Genomic DNA, 11,286 nt, shown 5'->3' with positions numbered 1-11,286 from the left:
CTGTCCGTGTCTCCCACATTCAACGCCTTCTCCATCGTAACCAGCTCCACACACACGAGGGCCATAACTTTGGCAGTTTGAGGCGCAACAGCAAATTTCTTTTTCCTTCACAATTGGATCTTACTGCAGATCTGTCCTGATTAAGTAGATAATCCCCCTGTTCACTTAACGGAAGCACTTCCCTCCCGGCTTCTCTCTGGCAGAACCGAATGGCCAGCATTGCGGCTGCTCCTGCGCCTCGGGCCTTTGTTCAGTAAAGCAGGGAGACCCGAACGCAGCCCGATACTGGCTATGTGGGGAGCGCCTGCCACGTGCGGGCCATTTGCCCCTTTACTGCGCTTCACAGGTGTTGCTTGCTTTTAAATTTTAATTTCAATTTTTTGTTGTTAATCCTCACCCCAATATATTTTTCCTTTGATTTTTAGAAAAGGTGAAAGGGAGGGGGAAAGACAGAGAGAAACATCGATGTGAGAGAAACACATCGATTGGTTGCCTCCTGAACTCGCCCGACCAGGGTCCGGGCCAAGGAGGAGCCTGCAACCAAGGTACATGCCCTTGACAGGAATCAAACCCGGGACCCTTCAGTCTGCAGGCCTACGCTCTATCCACTGAGCAAACCGGTCAGGGCTGGTGTTGCATTTCTTACAAACTCATTCCTTTCCAGGGCAGGAGGAAGCAAGACATCACGAGATTCGAACGCACTACTCGGCACACATTAAAACTTATGAATTATTGATCTTCAGATCCTGAGCCTCTCCCAGACACCAGCCAGCAACGGGGAAGCAGCCAGCACAACTATCCTTCCTTGCCCATCTCTGTGGAAACAAGCTCTGAGACAAGTCAGGATTGCCTCACCATGGAGCAGCTGAGCTTGGCCAACACCCGGTTCGCAGTGGACCTCTTCCGCACCTGAAGGACAACCACCCCTCTGGGAACATCTTCATCTCCCCCATAAGCATTTCCTCAGCGCTGGCCATGGTCTTTCTGGGGACCAGAGGCACTACCGCGGCACAGATGTCCAAGACTCTTCACTTCGATGCGGTTAAGGAGATTCATTCCAGTTTCCAGAGTCTGAATGCTGATATCCACAAGCGCGGGGCTCCCTATATTCTGAAACTTGCGAACAGGTTATATGGAGAGAAAACCTAGGAGTTCCTCCCTGAGTTCTTAGCTTCAACCCAGAAAATGTATGGAGCTGAACTGGCCAGTGTAGATTTTCAGCGAGCCTCTGAAGGTGCAAGAAAGGTGATAAACGAGTGGGTCAAAGGCCAGACTGAAGGGAAAATTCCAGAATTGTTGGGTGCAGGCATGGTTGATGATAGCACTAAACTTGTGCTAGTTAATGCCATCTATTTCAAAGGAAACTGGCGGGAGAAATTCAGTCAAAAGGCCACAATCGATACACCTTTCAGATTGAATAAGAAAGACACAAAAACAGTGAAAATGATGTATCAGAAGAGCAGATTCCCACTTGGCTACATCGAGGACCTTAAGTGCCGGGTGCTGGAGCTACCTTACCAGGGCAGGGAGCTCAGCATGGTCATCCTGCCGCCAGATGACATCGAGGACGAGGCCACGGGTCTGAAGAAGATCGAAGATCAATTGACCTTCGAAAAACTGCTTGAGTGGACCAAACCTGAGAATCTGAGTTCCACTGAAGTCAACGTCCACCTGCCCAGGTTCAAGCTGGAAGAGAACTACAACCTCAACTCTCACCTGGCCAGCCTGGGTATAGAGGATCTCTTTACTAGCAGGGCTGATCTGTCTGGCATGTCAAAAGCCGGAGGTCTTTTTATATCAAAAATTGTCCACAAGTCTTTTGTAGAAATGAGGAGGGCTCAGAGGCAGCGGCTGCCACAGCCGCAGGTTTCGTGTATTACTCATTATGCCACAGGAAAATTGTGTGGCCGACCATCCATTCATTTTTTTCATTCGACACAATCCCTCAACTAACATCCTGTTCTTAGGCAGACTTTCTTCCCCGGAGTCTGTGTAAATCCAAGGGCAAGCTCACAGCTTTGTCACTGGCCCTTTCAATGGTGATAGTTTTCATATATCTTCCGCAACAAATCTACCATCGCAAACAAACCTCTAACTTCCGTTGTAATGTCAGCCTGTTGGCTGTGTATACCCATTAGCTTTGGCATAGGTGTCTATTTTCCTTTATATATATATATTTTTTATTATTGTTTGAAGTATTACAAATAGTAGTACATATGTCTCCTTTTTTTCCCCATTGACCTCCCCCCGGCCTCCCCCACCCCCCAGTACATGCCCTCCCTGCCATCCCCCCCGCCCCCCCGCCGTGTCTGTATCCATTGGTTATGCTTATATGCACGCGTACAATCCGTTGATCTCTTACAGCCCCCCCCCCCCCCACAGCCTCCCTGCCTTCCCGCTGTGGTTTGGCAGTCTGTTCAGTGCTTCTTGGCCTCTGTATCTATTTTTCCCCATTTCTTTCCTTTAAAAAATCTTGCCTCTGCAGACTAGAAATAAACATATAATAACAAAAAATAAAATAAAATAAAACTTATGAATTATTTCTGGAATTTCCCATTTAATGTTTTCAGCCCACAGTTAACCGTGGGTAGCTGAAACCGTGGAAAGTGAAACCACAGCTAAAGTGGGGCCGTGACTGTATTTCTCGGGTTCCCCTGCGTCTCCTCAGCCTGTGCCAAAGGCCTAGTCCCGGCCACTGGTGGCCTGACAGGGTGACCTTTCCCAGCCTCTCAGCGGTCTGTCCCTGCTCCTCCTACAGGGCAGCTGGGGCATCTTTCAAAAATGCAAATCTTGCCCTAACCAGTTTGGCTCAGTGGATAGAGTGTCAGCCTGCGGACTGAAGGGTCCCGGGTTCGATTCCGGTCAAGGGCACGTGCCTGGATTGTGGGCTCGATCCCAAGTGGGGGACTTGCAGGAGACAATGGATCCATGACTCTCTCTCATCATTGATGTTTCTCTCTCTCTCCCTCTTCCTTCCTCTCTGAAATCAATAAAAAAAAAAATTTTTTTTTAAATGCAAACTCTTGCCCCACCAGTGTTGAGCATCGACCTATGAACCAGGAGGTCACGGTAGGATTCCCGGTCAGGCCACGTGCCCAGGTTGCAGGCTCGATCCCCAGTGTGGGGCGTGCAGGAGGCAGCCGATCTACGATTCTCTCATCACTGATATTTCTATCTCCCTCTCCCTTTCTCTCTGAAATCAATACAAAATGTATTAAAGAAACAAAAATGCAAAGGCCACCTTAAACTCCCAGCTTAAACCAGCCCCAATAGAGGCTCCCCGTGGTCCCTGAGACTCTAACCTTCACAGGGAAAAAACTTCACAGCCTTCCTACTTTAGAGGACTCGCAGGTGCCCCACCTGCCCTCACCTTTCTCTGCCCCCAGCATGCTCAGCGCTGCCCCACTGCCTCCTCCAAGACGGCCTCCCAGCACACAACCCCAGCCCTCCCCTCAGCGGTCTCCCCGCACCTCCCAGGCTGGGAGCTGGGAGGCAGGGACCCGTCCCCTACCTGCTGCCCAGTAGGAACTTCCCCATCTTCCTCCCGCCTCAGCACAGTCCCCCCCCCCCCTCCCCACCTCCTCCTGGCCCCGACTCACTTTATTGATCCCAGGTTTACCTCCTTCTTTGGGCTTTGCTTTCGTGCACTTCACAGGTGCTGCTTTTTTTTTTTTCTTTCCTTCCAATTTTTTTATTAAGGTATTATATGTGTACATATCTTACCATTGCCCCCCCCCACCCCACTCCCATATATGCCCTCACCCCCCAGAGTTTTGCGTCCATTGGTTATGCTTATATGCATGCATACAAGTCCTTTGATTGATCTCTTATCTCCCCCATCTCTCCCTAACCTTCCCCCTGTAATTTGACAGTCTGTTTGATGCTTTACTGTCTCTGTATCTATCTTTTTGTTCAATTTTATAATGTTCTTTATTATCCATAAATGAGTGAGATCATGTGGTATTTCTCTTTCATTGACTGACTTATTTCACTTAACATAATGTTCTCCAATTCCATCCAGGTTGCTGCAAATGATGAGAATTCCTTCTTTTTTATGGCAGCATAGTATTCCATTGTGTAGATGTACCACAGTTTTCTGATCCAGTCATCTGCTGACGGGCACCTAGGCTGTTTCCAAATCTTAGCTATGGTGAATTGTGCTGCTATGAACATAGGGGTGCATATATCCTTTCTGATTGGTGTTTCTAGTTTCTTCGGATATATTCCCAGGAGTGGGATTACTGGGTCAAATGGGAGTTCCATTTTCAGTTTTTTGAGGAAACTCCATACTGTTCTCCACAGTGGCTGCACCAATCTGCATTCCCACCAGCAGTGCACGAGGGTTCCTTTTTCTCCGCATCCTCGCCAACACTTGTCGTTTGTTGATTTGTTGATGATAGCCATTCTGACAGGTGTGAGATGGTACCGCATTGTTGTTTTGATTTGCATCTCTCGGATAATTAGTGACGTTGAGCATGTTTTCATGTGTCTCTTGGCCTTCCTTCTGTCTTCTTTTGAAAAGATTCTATTTAGGTCTGTTGCCCATTTTTTTATTGGATCATTTATCTTCCTTTTATTAAGTTGCATAAGCTGCCTGTAGATGTTGGAGATTAAACCTTTATCAGTGATGCCATTTGCAAATATGTTCTCCCATGTAGTGGGCCTTCTTGTTGTTTTGTTGATGGTTTCTTTTGCTGTGAAAAAGCTTTTTATTTTTATGTAGTCCCATTTGTTAATTTTCTCTTTAGCTTCCATTGCCCTAGGAGCAGTGTCAGTGAAGAATTTCTTTTGGCATATGTCTGAGATTTTGCTGCCTGTGGATTGCTCTAGTATTTTTATGGTTTCCCGTCTTATGTTTAAGTCCTGTATCCATTTTGAGTTTATTTTTGTGTATGGCGTAAGTTGGTGATCAAGCTTCATTTTTTTGCATGTATCTGTCCAATTTTCCCAACACCATTTATTGAAGAGACTGTCTTTATTCCATTGTATGTTCATGCCTCCTTTGTCAAATATTAATTGAGCATAGTGGTTTGGGTCAATATCTGGATTCTCTATTCTGTTCCATTGATCTATATGTCTGTTCTTGTGCCAGTACCAGGCTGTTTTGAGAACAGTGGCTTTGTAATACAGCTTGAAATCTGGTATTGAGATCCCTCCTACTTTATTCTTCTTTCTCAGGATTGCTGTGGCTATTCGGGGTCTTTTTTTATTCCAGATGAATTTTTGGAGAGTTCTTTCAAGGTCTGTGAAATATGCCGTTGGTATTTTAATGGGGAGTGCATTGAATCTATAGATTGCTTTGGGTAGTATGGACATTTTAATGATGTTGATTCTACCAATCCATGAACATGGTATGTTCTTCCATCTGTTTACGTCTTCCTCTATCTCTTTTTTCAGTGTCCTGTAGTTTTCCGTGTATAGGTCTTTTACTTCCTTAGTTAAGTTTATTCCTAGGTATCTTAATTTTTTTGGCGCGATGGTAAATGGGATTGCCTTTTTAGTCTCTCTGTCTGTAAGTTCACTGTTGGTGTATAGAAAGGCCATAAATTTCTTGGCGTTAATTTTGTATCCTGCTACATTGCCGAATTCATTTATTAAGTCTATTAGTTTTTTGACGGAGTCTTTTGGATTTTTTATGTACAATATCATGTCGTCTGCAAATAAAGACAGCTTCACTTGTTCTTTTCCAATTTGGATGCCTTTTATTTCTTCTTCTTGTCTAATTGCAATGGCTAATACTTCCAGTACTATGTCAAACAGGAGTGGTGAGAGTGGGCATCCCTGTCTTGTTCCTGTTCTTAGGGGAAATGTTTTTAGTTTTTGTCCATTGAGTATGATGTTTGCTGTGGGTTTATCATATATAGCTTGTATTATGTTGAGGTATGAGCCTTTTATTCCCATCTTGTTGAGAGTTTTTATCAAGAAAGGGTGTTGGATTTTGTCAAATGCTTTTTCTGCATCAATTGATATGACTATGTGATTTTTATCTTTCAATTTGTTTATGTGATGTATCACGTTTATTGATTTGCGGATATTGTACCATCCTTGCATTCCTGGGATAAATCCTACTTGGTCATGATGTATGATCTTTCTGATGTACTGCTGGAGCCGATTTGCTAGAATTTTGTTGAGGATTTTGGCATCTATGTTCATGAGGGATATTGGTCTGTAATTCTCTTTCATTGTGTTGTCTTTATCTGGTTTTGGTATTAGGGTGATGCTGGCTTCATAGAAGGAGCTTGGAAGTGTTCCTTCCACCTGAATTTTTTGGAATAGTCTGAGGAGGATAGGTTTTAGTTCTTCCTTGAATGTTTGGTAAAACTCTCCTGTGAAGCCATCAGGCCCCGGGCTTTTGTTTGCCGGAAGCTTTTTGATGACTGCTTCAATTTCGTCCATAGTTATTGCCCTATTGAGCTGTTTAGATTCTTCTTGATTGATTTTTGGAAGGTTATATTTTTCTAGGAATATGTCCATTTCCTCCAGGTTGTCCAGTTTGCTGGAATAAAGTTGTTCGTAGTATTTTGTAACAATCCTTTGTATCTCTGCAGGGTCTGATGTTATTTCACCTCTTTCATTACTGATTTTGTTTATTTGGGTCCTCTCTCTTTGCTTCTTGGTGAGCCTGGCTAGAGGTCCATCAATCTTGTTTATCCTTTCAAAGAACCAGCTCTTGGTTTTGTTGATCTTATGTATTGTTTCTTTGGTCTCTATGTCATTTATCTCCGCTCTGATCTTTGTTATTTCCTTCCTTCTGGTTACACTGGGCTTTTCTTGCTGCGCCTTTTCTAGCTCTTTGAGTTGTAGGGTTAAGTAATTTATTACCATTGTTTCTTGTTTTTTTGCAGTAGGCTTGTAGAGCTATGAACTTCCCTCTCAAGACTGCTTTCGCTGTGTCCCATAGATTTTGGATTGTTGTGTTTTCATTGTCATTTGTTGCCATGATGTTTTTTATTTCTTCCTTGATCTCTCTGGTGACCCAGTCCTTGTTTAATAGCATGCTGTTTAGTCTCCATGTGTTTGATTTCTTTGGATTGTATTTATTGTAGTTGATTTCCAGTTTTATGCCACTGTGATCTGAGAAGATGCTTGATATAATTTCTATCTTCTTGAATTTGAAGAGACTTTGCCTGTGACCCAGCATATGGTCTATCTTTGAAAATGACCCATGTGCACTTGAGAAGAATGTATATTCTGTGGCTTTGGGGTGAAATGTTCTGAAGATGTCAATTAATTCCATCTGGTCTAGTGAGTCATTTAAGATTGCTGTTTCTTTGCTGATTTTTTGTTTAGAGGATTTGTCCAGTGGTGATAGTGGGGTATTAAAGTCTCCTACTATGATTGTATTGCTATTAATCTCTCCCTTGATATCCTCCAGGAGTTTTTTTTATGTATTTGGGTGCTCCTATATTGGGAGCGTATATGTTTACCAGAATTATTTCTTCTTGTTGGATTTCTCCCTTTAGTATTATGAAGTGGCCTTCCTTATCTCTTGTTATGGCATTTACTTTGAGGTCTATTTTGTCAGATATAAGTATTGCTACCCCAGCTTTTTTTTCATTTCCATTTGCCTGAAAGATATTTTTCCATCCCTTCACTTTCAATCTGTGTGAGTCTCTTGTTCTGAGGTGGGTCTCTTGTAGACAGCATATACATGGGTCGTGTTTTTTAATCCATTCAGCTACTCGATGTCTTTTGATTGGAGCATTTAGTCCGTTTACATTTAAAGTTATTACTGAAAGGTATTTGTTTGCAGTCATATCTATTTTTGTGTCTGTATTCCTTCTTACCTGTTTATTTCTTCTTTTTACAGTATTCCATTTAGCAATTCTTGCATTGCTGGTTTGGTGGTGATAAACTCCCTGAGGCTTTTTTTGTCTGCAAAGCTCCTGATTTCCCCTTCAATTTTGATTGATAGTCTTGCTGGATATAGTATTCTTGGATTCAGTCCTTTGCTTTGCAACACTTTGTATACCTCCTTCCATTCACTTCTAGCTTGTTGTGTTTCTGATGAGTAATCATTTGACAATCTGATGGGTGTTCCTTTGTAGGTAACTCTCTGTCTCTCTCTTGCCGCCTTTAGGATTCTCTCTTTATCATTTATATTTGCCATTGAAATTATGACATGTCTTGGTGTGGGTCTTTTGGGGTTGATCCTGCTTGGGACTCTCTTTACTTGCGTAACTTTTATCTTTCCCATATCCGGGAAGTTTTCTGTCATTATTTCTTCAAATAGATTTTCTAATCCCTGCTGCTCTTCTTGTCCTTCTGGCAGCCCTATTATACGCATGTTACTTCGTTTCATGTTGTCCCGGAGCTCCCTTAGGCTTTCCTCCTGCTTTTTAATTTTTTTCTCCAATTGCTGTTGAGATTGAGCTTGTTTCTGTACCTGATCTTCTAACTCACTAATTCGGTCCTCTGCTTCTTGTAGTCTACTGTTGAAACTTTCCATGGTGTTTTTGATTGTAGCTATATCACTTTTCATTTCTTCCTGATTCTTGCATAAGTTGTTGATTTTCTCATCCATCCGATGTATAAATTCCACGACCATTACTCTGAACTCCTTTTCGGTCATGTTGCAAGCTTCAGTTTCACTAATTTCCTTTCTTGGCGACTCCACATTTTCTTTCCTCTGTGAGTTATATCGTTTCCCCATTCTGGCTCTTACCAGAAAGCTCAAGCTTCCGTTTGCGTGGACCTGGGCCATGTGCTGTGGGGACTTCGCTCCACTCGAGTTTCACTGAAGTGCTCTGACACTAGGACGTGTGGCTGCCTTTGGTTGGTGGGAACCAGACTTGCCAAGGGTCAGTGTCCCCAGTGTTCCGTGTGGTCTCGTGTGCACACTTGGAATCAGGGGCCCTGTCTGCACCACACTGTTGGTATGCGCCGAAAATGAGATCCTTAGGATGTGCCAGGAGTCAGAGTTTCCCTGTGTCTGCACCAAGACTCGAGTGTCAAAGTCTCTGTTGCCTTGTGTTGTTTCTTGTTGAGAATCAGGGTCCCTGTGTGTGCATGCACCAACAATTGGGGTCGCTGGCTCTTAGTGTGAATGCGCTGTGAGTCAGGGAACCCAGGCAGCTGTGTCCGGCGTGCCAAATTCCCTGAAGTGGAGCTGAGTCCTGTGTGTGCTCTCTCTACTGAGCCAAACCGGCTAGAGCGCACATTCTTAAAATCCTGAAGGTGAGCTGGCTCTGTGGTGCACTCTCCCAGGGTCCCGGAAGGGGAGCGGAGTCCGTCCTGTGCGCCAACTTCCCCAAAGGGAAGCCCTTCTGTGCACGCTCTAAGATTCCCAGAAGGGGGAGCTGTGACCCGCAAGCCAAATTCCCCGAAGGGGAGCCCTCTGTGCGCACTGACAGATTTCCCGATGGGGAGCTGCTTCTGTCCCGCGCGCGCCAAATTCCCTAGGGGGGAGCGCGTCCCTGCCCAAAGCTCGGCAGCTTGGGCGAGGGGCGGGTCTATCAGTTACTATGGCGCTCTCCGCGCCCTGTGAGCGCTGAGCAGCTTGGGGAAGGGGCGGGTCTATCAGTTACTATGGCGCTCTCCCGCCTGCTGGGAGTGGGGTAGGCTCTTTGACTCACGGAATTCTGCTGAGAAGTCTGGATTCTTGTTTGTTGGTCTGAAGCTGTGATAGCAGTTCTCTGTGCCCAGAGGCTGCAGGGTCCTGGTTTGTGTCAGAATCCAGGATCCGCGTCTCAGGCAGCTCTGTTTCCCAAGATGGCGTGGTCTCCGCGTCCGCACCAGCCGCTGAGAAGTGTCCGCTTTGTGCGCGGGGCTGCGCCGTCTAGGACTGCCCAGTTAGGGAGCCCCTTGGAAGACGTGCAGAATCTAACTGACCCTAGCTCATACACACACACACACCACACATGTCTACACTCTCCTCTATGGGTTCCTCACTCACACTCTCTCCCTACCTTCCTGCCGGTCGCCATCTTTTTTTCTTGCTTTTTTTTTTTTTTTTAACAAATTAAAGGCAAGACCTTCCATCAGCCAAGATCACGGCGGCTTCACTGCTCGCGCTGCTCCCCGGCTGTGCTGCTGGGGAGGGGAGCCCCCCGCGCTGCCGGGCACAGACAGTGCGGCCCCAGGGAACCACCATCCCCGGTCCCCACAAATGCCTCCGGGCCGCTTTGTGCATTTCCTAGCTATACGTTTCATCGTTATTTTAGAGCCTACCGTTTCTACTTCTGTTTGTTGTTGTTTTTAAAGTTGGCTGTGAAACAGTCCCGCGTCTCCTGATTGAACCATTTTCTCCCTGCTTGGTTTTATCTCGTTTTTTGTTTTTTGTCAATCCTTCCCCCAGGAAATTTTCCCATTCATTTTTAGAGAGTGGAAGGGAGAGGGAGAGACAGAGAGAAGCATTGATGTGAGAGACACATCCTTTGGTTCCTCCTGCACGTGCCCCGACCAGGGCCCGGGAACCTGCAACCATGGTACCTGCCCTTGACGGGAATCGAACCCGGGACCCTTCAGGTTCGTGAAATATGGCAGCAACCATACTGAGGTAAAAACTGCTGTTTGAATGTTAACCCTGCTGTTCTGGCTGCTGCACGCACTTACTTGCCTAAACAATAGGGTAGTTCCCTCAGCTTCCAGACTGAGACCTGGAGACTCACCCCACATCCCAAAGGTTATTCTCCTGAGCCTGTGACCAGGACCACGGGAGACCGATTCCCACCGACTCAGTAGGTCCAGGAGTAGAAACTTAGATAAACCTTTAGAGATATTAACTGCTTGGTTCTGCCTCTGTAAAACGGCTTTCGCAAGATGGGGCCACATTCCAATGTCCAGCAGGACAAGGAAAATGCTTGTGGTTTAGGCCTTTAAAAGGACCGCCTACACCTGGGACGGCGCGGTCGTGAGTGTGGCCACCTGCGTGGGGTGCCCTCGGCCGTCCTGGCCAGTCCAATAAACCCTCGCCTGCTTTTTTAATCAATCAGCAGCCTCCGGCGGTCTTATCCTGACTCCAGGGTTCGACCCCACCATGGTTCGCAGGCTGATGTTCTGTCCCCTGAGCCACACCGGCCAGGGCTAAGCTGGCGTTTTGCCCAGGGTCACGCTGTGCAGCCCGTGGCCCAGGCTGTGCGCACCCATCCAGGTGTGTGGGGCACCCCGTGAGGTGGGCGCGCCTATAGTTCACTTCTCTCCGCGCCGGGAACGGATTTTGTTCCCGAAACCATTCCGTCCCTGCGGGGTGCCCGGCGCTGGGGACACAGCGGTACCGTCCCGCTCACCCTGAACTTTCCCAGCCCCTTGGGGTCCCGCTGCTCCCGCCCCAAAGGCTCCCAGAAC

At 46.2% G+C, this 11,286-nt stretch overlaps 1 pseudogene across 1 annotated transcript; it reads left to right on the top strand.

Annotated features, from left to right (window-relative positions):
- The first annotated feature begins 741 nt into the window (after positions 1 to 741).
- LOC307093818 (leukocyte elastase inhibitor-like) lies at positions 742 to 1,996 on the top strand (annotated as a pseudogene). The gene has a single exon. The product of its transcript is annotated as a leukocyte elastase inhibitor-like (transcript).
- The last annotated feature ends 9,290 nt before the right edge of the window (positions 1,997 to 11,286 follow it).

This window comes from Cnephaeus nilssonii (genome assembly GCF_951640355.1).
Source record: "Cnephaeus nilssonii genome assembly, chromosome: 21".
Lineage (NCBI taxonomy): Eukaryota > Metazoa > Chordata > Mammalia > Chiroptera > Vespertilionidae > Cnephaeus > Cnephaeus nilssonii.
Note: the sequence above shows the minus strand (reverse complement) of the source record. Positions and strands in the feature narration are given on the sequence as shown.